The sequence below is a fragment of the Aethalodelphis obliquidens genome, unplaced genomic scaffold, assembly GCF_003676395.1.
Source record: "Aethalodelphis obliquidens isolate GAN/ISIS:26980383/991018 unplaced genomic scaffold, ASM367639v1 scaffold25, whole genome shotgun sequence".
Taxonomy (NCBI): domain Eukaryota; kingdom Metazoa; phylum Chordata; class Mammalia; order Artiodactyla; family Delphinidae; genus Aethalodelphis; species Aethalodelphis obliquidens.
Genome location: NW_020837969.1, coordinates 17,689,418 through 17,705,915, shown reverse-complemented (window position 1 = coordinate 17,705,915; position 16,498 = coordinate 17,689,418). Strand labels below are relative to the sequence as shown.

The 16,498-nt window shown below is 37.1% G+C and overlaps 1 protein-coding gene and 1 non-coding gene across 2 annotated transcripts in view; both read left to right on the top strand.

Moving 5' to 3' along the window:
- The window catches only part of MICU3 (mitochondrial calcium uptake 3), an 87,694-nt gene that overhangs the window by 4,908 nt on the left and 66,288 nt on the right, over nt 1-16,498 (top strand). The window lies entirely within an intron of this gene.
- On the top strand, nt 9,556-9,662 carry LOC113629010 (U6 spliceosomal RNA). The gene has a single exon (XR_003436331.1). It is a non-coding gene; the product is annotated as a U6 spliceosomal RNA (small nuclear RNA).

Genomic DNA, 16,498 nt, shown 5'->3' with positions numbered 1-16,498 from the left:
CGGCAGTGAGAGCACGGAGTCCTAACCGCTGAACCACCAGGGAATTCCCACGTCAAGCAGTTTTTAACAATAATATTTCTTTAGACAAGAGATAGTTATGGCTTTACTAGGAAAATGGCAGTGAAGCACTTGGAAGTTGCTGGACTGGAGAGAGATTCTGGAGGTAGGATCAACAGGATTGGTAGTTGATTGGATTTTAGGGATGAGAGAGATGGAAGAGTCTAGGATGATATTCAGGTTTTTGTCTTGAGTGGGTTGTGCAGTAATTCACTGAGACCAGGTCTTCAGGAACAAACAAACAAACAAACAGGTTAGGGATAGTGGACATGGATGATGAGTTTTTAACTTGCACAGTGGATCAAGGTATCTTTGGACAGCTGAAGGGAAGTTTCCAGCTGGATACATAGGTCAGAAGCTCAGGAGAGAAATCTATATTATACATACAGATTTGGGAATCATCAAGTGTTAAAAGTCGTAAGAATGGATGATGTTGTTCAGAATATGTAGAGCAAGAGAAAAGCACTTAAGGAGAGAGCCCTGGTGAGCATCAGCGTTTTAAAAGACTGACAGAGAAATGGAACTCTGCAAAAAGCTGAGATCCAGACAGAATAAAGAAAGCCAGGAGAGTTGTGGAAGCCAACAAAAGACTGCACTTCAAATAAGAGTTATTCAGTTAGAGTGAACGCTACGAGAGGAGGTCAGCTAAGACGAGTAATGGGAAGTGTTCAACGGTTTTAGCAACGAGGAGGTCATGGGTGATCTTGGTGAGATCTTGAAGGTGAAAAGCACATTATAGTTGGCTAAGGTGAGAGTAAAGGTAAAGAAAAGCTGAGGTGGGCAAGGTGAAGCAAGTGTTGACAACCCTTTCATGAACTTGGCCATGAAGAGAAAAAGAGGGCAGTAGCTCAAAGGACTACTATTGTGGAATTGATTTTTTTCTTAATGAAAGACCCTTGAATATAATTTAATTGCTGATGGAAAGAAGAGGAACACTAAACCCACAGGAAATAGAGGATAATTGACTTGCCAAGGACCAAGGTGGAGATGGGAGCTCAAAGTTAAAGCACAGGGAAGAGTTTAATCTTGTATAATAGGAGATGCCATTTCCGGTGTGACAGAAGCAAGGGCTGGGAGGAGGCAGAGAGCATACATGTTTAGTGGGAAGCAGTCGAAGGAGTTCATGCCTGATGGCTTTTATTTTCTCTATGCAACAGAAGATGATGTCATCTTCTGGGAGCAAGATGGTAGAAATTTGTGGAGTCACCATGACAGAGATTTGGGGGAGAGTAGAGGATCGACATAGCCACTTAAAAAAACATAGAAAACCATGAAACCTTTTAATTTGCTCATGTTTAGTATTTGCAAGTTTAAATGTGAGTTTTTAAATGATAAAATGAGATTTTAACTTGCTCATGAAATGTAGAAGTTTTTCGATGAATATTTTTACCTGGTCACAACTTTTGCTGTTCTAATTCTTGTTTATGTTATCTCTTTTTTTGAGATGTATAAATGCTAGTAATATCATTTAACTAGTACTTTTTTACCCATGATGTAATGTTTAACTTACATAGGAAATGCACCTAACTTATAGTACACTCCAAATTTTATTCTTTTTCTTTAAACTTGATGGGCAAGTTTAAACTGGACAGTACTAATTCTCACTAATACTAATTCTGATTTCCTGTAAGTATGTGCCAAACACTGAGAATTTGAGCAGCTTTATTCTGTGTAGTGTAAACACACCCATGCTGGAGAAAAATGTGTTTTAAAAAATTGAACAAGTTTTATTTATGGCATTATGTAGCATTAAAGAAAACACCTAGTCATTTGTATACTAAGTAGGATTTTCTAGACATATTGTTTTCTTCACCTTCCTCTTTAAGTAACCCTTTACTCCTTTATCCTTTGATGTATTACTAGATTATATAAGCTAAGCAAAATATGGAACTTTAGTGCTGTACCATTTAATTGACTGGCATAGTGTTTGCTCATTACAAAATTATTTTTCCAAATTGGAAAAGTAGACTCCATCTACTTTTTGGGTTTTTTTTTTCCCATTCACTAGTTTGCCTTTTAACAATTTTAATACTCAACTCCATCTCTGGAATTTAGAATACAGAAAGTATATATAAAGGAATTTCAAATAATTCCATTTTTTTTTTCCTGCTTTCTGATAAGGATGATATCTATCCAGTTGACACTCTAAGTATCGACTAGGTGAGAGATTTGGATTTTCCATTTCCCTGGAAGGAATATAATGGATTGTTCAAATTGCTTGCAGCAATTCAGAGTGAACACTTCCTAACCAGCCTCACATCGGGTCAGAAGGGCTCTTACAGGTTAGGTCCAATTTAAGCTAGCTCCAACCTGTTGAAATTGGTTCTATTCAGATAGGATCATCTAAACTTCTTCCCACCACTTTAACTTTATTCTTACTGATCTAAGGTGGAATGTGGTTTGTAATTCTCCATATACATACAAGCACATTCACTCTTGTCCCCAGGAGATTAAGAAAGCTTTTGAGTCATTACTGTCATCAAGCTCAATGATGGAGTCCTAAGGACAGTAATAGAAAGCTTTTGGACTAAGGTTTGTGGTGATAGGAGATCAGCGTGACTCGAACTTTACCTCCTTTCTGCATTCGATCTTTGTTGTCATGTGGCTTCCTCCAGACTGCTTGCTATCCAAATAAATGTGTCACATCAGGATTTTATGTCCTCCTAGTAAAGAATACAGTCTTCGTAACCCTTTGGTCTAGTACTGTGCAGCTGTGCTATCACATATGCCTGTCATGCTCTCCTCTGATCTGCTAGCCCCGGTGATTACCTGATCACCGTAAAAGGTCAGGTAGGAGTGTTGATTCAAGTCTTTTATAACACAGACTTAATCGAAGTCAAGACATCCTATTTGGGGAGCAACGTTAAAAGTCTGTATTTCATACTTTGATCTAATATTCTAAATTTTATTACTCAAAAGTACAAAAGTGCTATTGTGAACTAAGTATTTAATTATCAAAAATATTACACCTATACATCACCAAATAATTAAATCTAAAACTTATCCTGAATCACTATAGTAGTTATTTAAAATTTTTTATAAAACTGTAGGCAAGGAGACAAACTTCTCAAGATTCCTGCCATTTGCTGGCAAATTATAGGAGAATAGCACTTGGTGTCTTTGGTCTTCTACCCACACCCCTCATCTAACAGAATTTGGAACATGGCTAAAGCCATAGATGAGGTTGAACATTGATCTTCAGTAGAATAGTGAAAACTGGGAGGATATGGAAAAGTGAACCAGAGTGGGATTATCAAAGTGTCAGGTTTATAAGGGCAGAAGTTAGGTTGTAGGCGTGTATTGTTTGATTAAAGGCTGATAGAGAAGTTCTAGAAACATGTGTTTTCTATATTTTGGTGATATGTTTCATTCAGGACTTTACTCCGATTCTCTTAGAATCTTACAGAGAAAGTGGCATTCTTAAATGTACTATATAATTCCAGTGTCTGCTGCTGTGCTTTCTTAATTGTAGGCGAGTACAGTGGCTCCCTGGGGAGTTTAATTCCTTTGGAAAAACAAGGTACTGGGGAACAGATGGGTCAGTTACCTAACTTAGAAAAAGTGGTGGAGACGCTGTGGTGTGACTACTGATTCACTCACAGCACCACATCCTAGTCCAAAGCAATTTGATCTTCACACAGTGTTTAGCTTCTGCGTGGGAAAATACAGATCTTCCTCCCTTGCCTTTCCCTCATGTCCTCCCTCTACAGTGATCTCTGCCCATTGCTGCTTATGATTGCCCTCTACAGCAGCTTTAAACTCAGAGATGAAAGTGATTATGGAAATAACACAGGCTGAAATAAAAGCAAAGTGCAATGAGGAGCAGTTGGCTTGGGGTCAGGAGAAATAAGTCAAAATGATGACTTTGCCTTTACTCACCTGTGCCCTGTATAGCTGAGTCAGCAACCTTTAAGCTGGCTTTTCAGGAAGTCTCAAAAAACACTTTTATTTACATTTACTGGCCCAAACTTAGTCAAACGGCCCTATCTAGTTGCAACAAAGCTTGAAGAATGTGACCTTATTCTGTGTGCTATTGGGCCTAGCTAAACATCAGAGTTCTCTTTCTAAGGAAAAACGAGAGAATGAGCAATAGGTATATGCCGGTCTTTGTTAGTTGTGAAGTATATTGTGTTGGGAGAATGGCTTTTAAGTGAAATGAAAATGCTCGTAGATAAATTATGGGATGCTCATTTAATAAAATAAATGGTTTAGACTTCTGGTTTTATCCATACAGCATGCTGCATAATCTGTCCTAAAAATATTTGAAACATCTTTTTACATGCCATGCTATGCTTTTAAGAAATTAAAGGAAATTGCCTGCTGCAGGAATAAAGAGGAAACTGATAACTAGAACAGTGTGACCTGTGGCTTAAGTGGGGAGCAATGAGTCATTATTCATGGAATTCTAGGGATGTGGATTTTAATGCCTATGTGGGGACAAGACCTTGGGAAGTTGGAACTGAGGCACCACCTCCCTAAAGCCAGAGCCCTCATCAACAGAACGGACTAGAAGAAAACCATCCCTGGTCCTGCCAGTACAAGTTGATGACAGGGAGGCCTGACAATGTCTGTATGGGCTCTAAGTGGAAAAAAGGACTCTCCTGGGCTTCCCTGGTGGTGCAGTGATTAAGAGTCCACCTGCCGATGCAGGGGACACGGGTTCATGCCCCGGTCCGGGAAGATCCCACATGCTGCGGAGCGGCTGGGCCCGTGAGCCATGGCTGCTGAGCCTGCGCATCTGGAGCCTGTGCTCCACAACGGGAGAGGCCACAACAGTGAGAGGCCCGCGTACCGCAAAAAAAAAAAAAAAAAAAAAAAAGGACTCTCCTGAGAATGTATAAAAATGGTCCCACACTCCCTCAAATGGGTTTAGAGTTAGAACTTCTATTACCCATGCCGAGAAAAAGCTGTTGTAGCTGGCAGAAAGAAACGCAAAACTTCTTTGGAGGGAAATGCCCTGAACACTGGCCACATGGACATCCTACAGAGAAGGTCTCCAAGAGGGTAAGCTCATAATCCAAAGTACAAAGTATATTAAGTTCTATGAAAGAGAGTCAGCAAACTGAGTGATTAGTTTGTGATGGGAATAAACTGCCGAAACTCAGTAATATTCCATGGTTTTTAAAACTGTTTATCCTTTTCAATATTAATTTCTACAAGTGAAAAATTGATTCATTACTTTAAAAATTTTATACCTTTTGTTAGTGCTTCTATTGTACTCTCTTTTCAGAATTAATAATTGTTACCATTTGGAAATATTTGTTTCTAGTCTTTTTCAGAGATTTAAAACTTACTAAGTATGCTGTCTTTTTTAATAGCAGTGTTGAAGAACATTGGCTTTCAATAGAGTTTCTCTTCATTTTTTCAAACTTAGTGATCTTAGCAATAGAAACAGTTGTTAGCAGAGTTATGGTTAAGAGTGTGGTCTGCAGAGTCAGAATACCTAGATTTGAATCTCCACTCTTTCACTGAGGAACCTTGCCAAAACTAAATAATTTTACATGCTTCATTTTCCTCATTTGTAAAGTAGGGATAGTAATAGTACCTACATTATAGGATTATTAAGGGGGGTTAAAATGGCCAGGCACATCGGAAGTTCTTGTAGGTGTTAGCTTTTGTGTGTGTGTGTGTGTGGCTAAATAGGGGCTTTGTGTATGCATAGCAGCAGAGTTACTGTGCCACTTGTCAGATTATCGCCTCAGCTCCAGATCTACCTTTCCTTGCCCTGCTTGTGATGCTGCTGCTGGAAATTGCAAACACTTCTTTGCCAGGAGATTATGACAGGGACACTGCAGGCAGAGGAGGCTTCTGGCTCTGGCTCCGGCGTGCCTCTCTTCTGCTTGTTCCTGAGGCAGCACTGGGACGCCCCATGACACTCATCTTCAGGCTCTCCTGTATCAGTCAGGGGCCAGTCAGAAACAGAAGCAGTTAAGGTTTAATATAAAGAATTATTAACTATTTACAAGGGATTAGCTACTAAGAAGGAATCAAAATTAAAAGGAATACCCTAGGGCTGAGGGAGAGTACCCAAGGAAGGAACAAAGTTGGAAGGCAGCGGCCTCCCTAGGTTGGGATTCAGGCCTCATTGGAAGAGGTGTGTTCACCTCTAGAGCTTTTCCAAGTTGCTGGGCTGAGGCTGGCAGATAGAGAACCAGAAGCTGGGACTGGCAACCTGGAAGCCTCCTGCTGGGGTGCCATTGGACCAATGCTGGCAGACAGGGAACCATGGACCGGAACTGGCCTGCAGGAGACACCGCCCCCGCCCCCCGCCCCCCAAGCTGGGATGCAGCAGGCCAAGGCTAGTTGACGGGTGGGGAATCTCAAGTTGGGACCAGCAAGCAGGAAGCCCCCCCACTGGGGTATAGGTAGGTCAAGGAGACTGACACTGCTCTTATTTAATGTTTTTTGTTTGGTTGTTTATAAATGATCCAAAAGAGAGGGGACATGGTTAAATCTCCAAATATTCAAGTTCTTCCAGAGAGTAAATTGCCAACTTAATGGGGATGACCTACAAGAACATTTTTAAGGCCTATATAAGTGAGTAGAGAAAAAGGGCAGATGGGTTGCTCTGTGGCTGGCGTTCTGGAATGAATGTTTTGTGTCTCCCCAAAATGCATATGCTGGAGCCCTACCCCCCAGAGTGTCTGCATTAGGAAATTGGGCCTCCAAGGAAGTAATTAAGGTTAAATGAGGTCATAAGAGTGGGATCCTGATCTGATAGGATTAGTGTCCTTACAAGAAGAGACGCCAGACAGCTTGCCCTCTCTTTCTTTCTGTGCCCACACACTGAGGAAAGGCCATGTGGGGACATAGAAAGAATGTGGCAATCTACAACCCAGAAAGAGAGCTCACACCGTGACCATGCTGGCACCTTGATCTTGAACATCTAGTTTCCAGAACAGTGACAAAATAAATTCTGTCACTTAAGCCATCCAGTCTATGATACTTTGTTTTAGCAGCAGGTAAGTTCACGGTGATTCATTTAGGGAAAAATAGTCCAAACTATTAATGGTATGTTGTGTTTGTTTCTTTCAGTTGTAATCTAGAAAAACTATTTTGGAGTGATTATGTAGCCAGGCCTAGAAGACAGTGGCTCAGTGCATAGCTAGAGGTTTTGTCATTACGGGTCAGCCATCACTCTCAAGAAATAAATAGAATACCACCTACTGTATAATCTAGGAGTTTGGAGCTGAGCCAGGAAGATTGAGAGAAAGGGAGTAGCGTGTGAGGCAGATGAGAGCCACAAGGAAATGCCAGGCAACTGCAATAGTTTTGTCACCATGGACGTATTTAGAGAACTCCCAATTTATAGTGACACAGAGGTACTGAGCTGCCACATTCTCTGTGTGGAGCTGAGGTGCCAACGACTGATTAATAGAGAGGATTAATAGAGAGGATAATAGATTAATAGAGAGGATACTCTTCATAAACTGATTCTATTGACCAGGGGAGAAGGAAGTGTGCTCATTTAGTTTTCATTTAATGTTTACAGTTCATGGAGTTAGTATTTATTTGTCCATTTTACAGTGAAAATGCTAAAGTTCAGAAATCTCTTTTCCCCAAGTGTACCTAATTAGGAAGTGTTGAAGCTGGCATTTGAACCTAGGCCTGAAGGATTGTAAAATCCAGGCACTTTCATTTCAGTGTACCAAGTTGTGTAACGTGGAAGAACACTGGGTTGGGTATCCTAACACCTGAGTTCTGGTCCCAGACTCATTTGCTGTCTGTGTGGTCCTGATGAAGTCCTCTCTAGCCTCTAGACTAAGCTAACCCTTTTGTAAAAATGAGTTAATATATGTTCTGTTTGCTTTTTTAAAAAAGAATACACCATTCCACAACTTTTTCTGTCTATGCATATATGTGTATATATGTGTGTATGTATGTGTATGTATTGATATGTACACATATATATGTGTATGTTTCTTTGAAGAATGAACTTTTTAATGGTCACAGACTACTCCATTGATGTGCCATAATTTATTTAACCATTGTCCTGCTGATGGGAATTTTGATTGTTTCTATTTTTTTCACTGTTAGAAGCAGTGCTGCAGTGAATATCCAGGGTTCTTTGTAGATGCAAATGTTAAATTGCTGGGTCCATAGCTATTATATTTTAATAGGCACTGTCAAATTGTTCTTCAAAATGGTTACACTAAGATATACTTTTACCAGCAATAAGAAATGGGCTTCCAATGTTCCCCTTCACTTAATATTGTTAAGTTTAATTGTTTTCCCAATTTGAGTGTGAAAAATGATTTATCATGATTATTATAATTTCCATTTCTATGGTTACTAGTGAGGTAGAGAATTTTTTGTTTGTTTATAGTTTCCTAGGAATTGCCCATTAATATCCTTTGCCAACTTTTATTTTTTTATTGACTGATTTCTAGGATATGTCAAAATATTAAATCCTGTTCCTACTTTATAGGTCATAAATATTTTTCTCACCTCAGTCCTTTTTAAAATATATTTTACAGGCCTGTAAACTTAAACACATATATCATTTCCTTTTTAACACAAATGTGACCATACTGTACATATTGTTCTTGCCTTTTATACTGATATTTATCTGAGATATTAATATATTTATTATAGGTCTCTTTATTCTGATCTTATATTTGGATGCTCTTCCAAACTATGGATATGCCATAATTTATGTTTAATGTTGTCTCTTTCATTTTCAGTTCTTTTTCAAAATCAGACTTGATAGAGGTTTGTCTATTTTATTAAGTCTTTTCAAATACCACTATTTTGTGTTTACTGATTTATTGGGGGGGTTGTTATTTATTTCTGCTTTTATCTTTATTGTCTGTTTCCTTCTGTTTTTGTCAAATTTATCTTATCCTCTTTTTTCACTTCTTGAGTTGAATACATAGTTCATTTATTTTAAATTCTTAATTGTTCTTTAGTAAATACATGTAAGGATATGAATTTTCCTGTGTCAGTAATGACTTTGACCAAATTATACAGGTGGCTATTTGTAAGTTCCTAAGTGTCATTTATTTTCAAAAGACTTGTAATCCCAGTTTTTATTTCTTTTTTAATCCAATAATTGTTTACTTAATGGTGTATCTTAAATTTTCCAAAGTGGCCTTTTTTCTGTCAGTCTTTTGCTGTTAAATTTTAACATTTTTCCATATGCAGCAGGGAATAAGCCTTGAATGAGTTTGTTTTTTAAAGTGGAGTATATCCAACTTTTAAAAAGACAATAGACAATAATACTATAATGCATAACTATGTATGTACTACCAGCTTAAAAAATAAACTATCAACATATATACCTTCCCCCATCATAATCCTCTCTTCCCCAAAGAGGTAACCACTGTTCCAAGTCTGATTTTTATCATTCCCATGTAAGTTTTCATAGTTTTATTACAAATGGATGTATCTCTGAATAATATACACTTATTTTGCAATTTAAAAAATTTTACATAAACAGTACCTATCTTTTTATAATTTATATTTTTAAGATAACGTTTAAGAAATTTATCCATTTTGGTGCTTGCTTCAGCAGCACATATACTAAAACTGGAACGATACAGAGAAGATTAGCATGGTCCCTGCACAAGGATGACACACAAATTCGTGAAGCGTTCCATATTTTTTTTAAATAAAAAAAAATTATCCATTTTGACATATGACTTCTAGTTAATTTATTTTCACTCCTGAATAATACTCTACTATATGAATATTTCATTATACCTGTATTATAACTTTAACATTTTAATCTTATTGATGTTTTAGTGATGACTAATAAATGGTCAGTTTATATATTCTCTGTTTATTAAAATCAAGGTTAATAAGCACCTTCTTTGTTTTGTTACTCAGATACTTTTTCTTACTTAGTTTTTCCACTTGACCTATCCATTTCTAGTAGAGAAGTGTTGATATCTCAGCCATGATTGTGAGTTAAATTGCATTCTTTTAACCGTTTTTTCATTCTATTATTTTAAGCTGTTTTGTTTGTGTGTGTAATATCTTCTTGGTGAATTTTTCTTTGTCCTATTGAATGCTTTTGGTTCTTAATTCCATGTATTTTCAAACATTCTGGGTAATGTTTGACTCTTATAAGGAACATTCATAGCTTTTTAAAAAACACAATATGAGACTTGCTCATTTTTAATGAAGGAGTCTAACCCAATCATATTTATTGTAATTATGGACTTGTATACATTTATTTTTGCTGTATTATGTGAGTGATCTTTTTTCCTTTATCACCTGACATTAGATTGGTCCTTTTCTCCTTATCATTTTTCTTCCTCTAGTGGTTTGAAAGTTATACATCCTATTTCTGATCTTCAAGTGGTTACATGTAACTTTAACAAAAAATATATATATATTAATATATACATCTGAAACTTGAGGACATAAATCAGTATCAGAAAATTTACCATTCCTAAAAAGATGCATCCTTGAACATGTTTTACTGTATCGCCTTCCCCACCCCACAGTTTCTGAGGTCAGCTACACTGCTAATACCCGATAATTATTGATTTTTTAATATTATGCTTTAATTTTTAAGGGAATCATTAACAGTTACAATAAGTTTTACATCCACATTCACTCATCAATTTATTTAGCAAGTATTTGAGAGCTTGCTACAGGCCAGAAACTCTTCTAGGCACTGGGGAAATAGAAGTGTACCACTTAAACAAAAATTCCTGCCTTCATGGAATTTATATTATTGCAGAAGGCTGGAGATAGAAATTTTGGATTTGTCACTATATTTATAGTATGTAAAGGCTAGATGAGATGATTAAGGGAGTAATTATAGATTCAAAAAGAGAGGAGGTCCAAGGACTGGCCCTAGGACTGGCCCTAGGGCAGTACAAACAGAAGTACCAGGAAGGAACTGCCAGGGGAATAGAAGGAAAATGAGTACCTGGTGGACTTGGACATTACGAAAAATTATTTCAAGGAAAAGAGAGTTATCAACTGGGTCAGACTTTGTAAGATGAAAACTGAGAATTGACCTCTGGATTTAGCAACACGGAGGTCATCAGTGACCTTGACAAGCAGCGTTAGTGGAGTGGCGGAGGGGAGACCTGCTGAAGCGGAGGAAACCAGAGACAGGAAATGCTGGCAGCTTTCCAGTAGCCCTGCTGTGAAGAGCTGGAGAGAAGTGGTGGGGAGGGGGATGGTGGCTCAGTGCAGAAGTGGGAGCGGAAGCTTTCCAGGACGAGAGAAATGTGCATGCGCTGAAGGGAAGGACTCAGCGGAAGAGGGGAAAGTAGTGAGGTAGGAAGGACAAGGGAGATTACTGCAGGAGCAGAGCCCTTGAATAAGCAGAAGAGGTGAGATATACACATTAAACCACTGTGATTACTGCCTCCTTAGAGATACTTTCACTTACCATCCTATCAAATAATGAGATGATATATGTGAAAGTACTTTGTAAACTTGTAAAGAACCCTGTAATGTAAGCTAACATAACAATACAAGTGGAGACTTTAAAACAAGTGGTCACTTTTTATTTTTTCCAATTTGATTGCAGCCAGGGAAGTGCTTATAGACTGGTCTTCAGCTGTGTGTATTTCCACATAGTCACATTTACTAAGCATCAAAACATTTCACCTAGAGGGCTTTGGGATTTTCTCACACTGAGAATTTGATGTTTAACCTTTTGACCACCCAAAAAGCAAAGAAAATGTTACCCCTTTTATCTTCTTAGAAGCTTTTAAATAAGCCTGAAGCCATATGAGAAAGCCAAGTGTAATACTTCCATGAACATCTTTTTAGCTAGAATAAAAATAGATGTGAATAGAATCTCATGCACATCTCATATGACTCTTGCCCAGAAAATATAAAGATCTAAATTCAAATGTCATTTGCTCTTTAATGTTTTATAAAAATGTTGGTACAGTTGCCAGTATCAGGTAGGGCCTAATAACCAAATGCTCAACCTCCTACATGAAATTAAATACATGTTTTAATCATTCTTTACTTTAAAAAATTAGTATTGATTTAATAAAAAAAATTTTTTTAAATAAACTACTAAGGATGAGTAATCAAAATAATTTTGCTTAATACAAATGGTTTTATTTTTCCTTCTTCCATTCTTTATTCTCCTGTCTCTGTTTCTCAGCTGCTCAAAGGTAATGCATTATATGGTGTTTAGATAATTGATATAATTGTTTCAAGTTACCTCTTTAGGGTATTATCAGCTTGTAGGCATCAGTTTCTCTAATTGTCAAGTAGTGAATCCTTTATCTGGCATTTAATCTTGCCTCCCTGGGAAAACCAGACCTTACCACAAAGTAAATTTTCGAATTGCTAACCTGAAGTAACATGAGACTGTGCCTTGGCAGTGAACCTTTGCTTTCTGTTATTCATGGGAAAGATAATGATATAGTCTGTTGCCTGAAGGCCCTAGTTTTACTACCTTAAGAAATAACATCTAAGTACTAGTTGCAAAGGTCTGAGTTTTGAAATTCCAGAGAAAATAATTGCATTGAGACAATATTTTTTATTTTGGGGTGGAAGATGTGGTAATTAAAAATGTAAGTTTTATCATTTGTACCATTTCTTAAGCCGCTTATCTTATGCAGCATGACTTAGAGGATCCACAGTTACCTGAAAATGATCATTACTTATTTTTATGACTAAATTATGAATGTTATTTTACAGGTGTGTTTGAAAATTTTATTTCCACGTATATGTTCAATTTTTGTAAGTAACACAACTGAGATTAAAGATCTAGAATGTAGAATGTTTTGCAGTTTCTCAGTAAAACAGAAGACAGCATTTTCTAGAACTAGAAGGAAAATTCCCTAAACATTTTTAGCAAACTTGAAAAGAATGTTAAGCAATTCCCATAAAATAATTTCCTAAAAAGTGTAAAATGCAATTTTCTAGAAGCTGTAAAATGAAGTCAATTTTGAAAAAAAATTTTTTTTATTTTTTATACAATTTTTAATGGTTACACTCCATTTACAGTTATTGCAAAATACTGGCTCTATTCCCCGTGCTGTATAATACATCCTCGTAGCCTGTCTTACACCCAATAGTTTGTACCTCCCACTCCCCGACCTCTATGTTGCCCCTCCCCTCGCTCTCCCTACTGGTAACCACTAGTTTGTTCTCTACATCTGTGAGACTGCTTCTTTTTTGTTATATTCACTAGTTTGTTGTATTTTTTGGATTCCACATGTAAGTGATATCTTACAGTATTTATCTTTGTCTGACTTATTTCACTTAGTATAATGCCCTCCAAGTCCATCCATGTTGCTGCAAATGGCAAAACTTCATACTTTTTTATGGTTGACTAGTATTCCATTGTGTGTGTGTGTGTGTGTGTGTGTGTGTATACCACATCTTCTTTATCCATTCCTTTGTCGTTGGATACTTAGGTTACTTCCATGTCTTGGCAATTGTAAATAATGCTGCTATGAGCATTGGGGTGCATGTATTCTTTCAAATTAGTATTTTTGGTTTCGGGGGTTTTTTTGTTTGTTTTTTTTTGTTTTTTTTTTTGGTATATACTCAAGAGTGGAATTGCTGGGTCATATGGTAATTCTATTTTTTGTTTTTTAAGAAACTTTCATACTATTTTCCACAGTGGCTGCACCAATATACATTCCTACCAACAGTGTACGAGGATTCCCTTTCCTCTACGTTCTTGCCAACATTTATTATATGTTTTCTTTTTGATGATAGCCATTGTGACAGGTGTGAAGTGATATCTCATTGTGGTTTTGATTTGCATTTCCCTGATGCTTAGCAATGTTGAACATTTTTTCATGTGCCTGTTGACCATCTGCATTTCTTCTTTGGAAAACTGTCTATTCAATTCTTCTGCCCATTTTTTATTTGGGTTGTTTGATTTTTTGATGTTGAGTTGTATGAGCTATTTATATGTGTTGGATATTAATCCCTTTGGTCATATCATTTGCAAATATTTTCTCCCATTCAGTAGGTGGTCTTTTCATTTTGTCAGTGGTTTCCTTTGCTGTGAAAAAGCCTTTAAGTTTAATTAGGTCCCATTTGTTTATTTTTGCTTTTATTTCCTTTACTTTAGGAGCGGGACCCAAAAAATACTGCTGCAATTTATGTCAGAGAGTGTTCTGCCTATGTTTTCCTCTAGGAGTTTTATAGTATCCAGTCTTATATTTAGGTCTTTAATCCATTTTGACTTTATTTTTGTATATGGTGTTAGAGAATATTCTAATTTGATTCTTTTATGGTAGCTGTCAAGTTTCCCCAGTACCAATTATTAAAGAGACTGTCTTTTCTCCATTGTATATTCTTGCCTCCTTTGTTGTAGATTAACTGACCATTAAGTGTGTGGGTTTATTTCTGGGCTCTCTGTCCTGTTCCATTGATCTGTGTGTCTGTTTTTGTGCCAGTACCATACTGTTTTGAATACTGTAGTTTTGTAGTGTAGTCTGATGTCAGGAAGGCTGAATTCTCCAGCTCTGTTCTTTTTTCTCAAGGTTGCTTTGGCTGTTCAGGTTCTTTTGTGTTTCCATACAAATTTTAATATTATTTGTTCTAGTTCTTTGAAAAATGCCATTGGTATTTTGATAGGGATTGCATTGAATGTGTAGATTGCCTTGGGTAGTATAGTGATTTTAACAATATTGATTCTTCCAGTCCAAGAACATGGTATATCTTTCCCTCTATTTGTGTTGTCTTCAGTTTCTTTCATCAGAATCTTATAGTTTTCAGAGTAGAGGTCTTTTGCCTCCTTAGGTATGTTTATTGCTAGGTGTTTTATTCTTTTAGATGTAATGGTAAATGGGATTGTTTTCCTTAATTTCTGTTTGTGATACTTCATTATTAGTGTATAGATATGCAACAGATTTCTGTATATTAATTTTGTATCCTGCAACTTTTCCAAATTCATTGATGAGCTCTGGTAGTTTTCTGCTGGTGTCTTTAGGATTTTCTATGTATAGTATCGTGTCATCTGCAAACAGTGCCAGTTTTACTTCTTCCTTTCTAATTTGGATTCCTTTTATTTCTTTTTCTTCATTGATTGCTGTGGCTAGGACTTCCAAAACCATGTTAAATAAAAGTTGCAAGAGTGGGCATCCTGATCTTAGAGGAAATGCTCTCAGCTTTTCACCATTGAGTATAATGTTAGCTGTGGGTTTGTCATATATAGGCCTTATTATGTTGAGGTATGTTCCCTCTATGCCCACTTTCTGGAGATTTTTTTTTTTTTGGTACGCGGGCCTCTCACTGTTGTGGCTTCTCCCGTTGAGGAGCACAGGCTCTGGATGCGCAGGCTCAGCGGCCATGGCTCACGGGCCTAGCCGCTCTGCAGCATGTGGGATCCTCCCGGACCAGGGCACGAACCCGTGTCCCCTGCATTGGCAGGCGGACCCTCAACCACTGCGCCACCAGGGAAGCCCCTGGAGAGTTTTTATCATAAATGGATGTTGAATTTTATCAGAAGCTTTTTCTGCATCTATTGAGATGATTATATGGTTTTTACTCTTCAATTTGTTAATATGGTGTATCACATTGATTGATTTGTGAGTATGGAAACATCCTTGCATCCCTGGAGTAAATCCCACTTGATCATGATGTGTGATCCTTTTAATGTATTGTTAGATTCAGTTTGCTAGTATTTTGTTGAGGATTTTTGCATCTATGTTCATCAATGATATTGGCCTGCAGTTTTCTTCTTTGTGATATCTTTGTCTGGTTTTGGTATCAGGGTGATGCTGCCCTCATAAAATCTGTTCAGAAGTGTTCCTTCCTTTGCAATTTCCTGGAAGCAGTAAAATGAAAAGGCAAATTTAAAGTCTCTTCTACCTCTAGATTTCTATGATTTCATTTTTCTGTTGTGTTACCTTAAGCTTACAAATAAGATAATTTATGTGCCAACTCTGAGATCCATTCCGGGTAGTTGTCAGTAGCAGTTTTGTGACATCTTTTTGATATAAAAAATTCCATTTTCCCAAAAAAATATGCCACATCTAAAAATATTGCACTGATACCTTAACTTAAACTTACAATGTCTGTATTTTTCCTGTTCTGTGAAAAATGGTTCTATAAAAAATTTTAACATATCTAATTAGAATATGCCCACTAGAAGCCAAGAAATCATAATTGTATTATATTTAATAGTAATATTTGGAGAGGGCAGACAGCAGAAGCAAGAAGAACTACAGTCCTGCAGCCCGTGGAACAAAAAACACATTCACAGAAAGACAGACAAGATGAAAAGGCAGAGGGCTATGTACCAGATGAAGGAACAAGATAAAACCCCAGAAAAACAACAAAATGAAGTGGATGTAGGCAACCTTCCAGAAAAAGAATTCAGAATAATGATAGTGAAGGTGATCCAGGACCTGGGAAATAGAATGGAGGCAAAGATCAAGAAGATGCAAGAAATGTTTAACAAAGACCTAGAAGAATTAAAGAACAAACAAACAGAGATGAACAATACAATAACTGAAATGAAAACTCCACTAGAAGGAATCAATAGCAG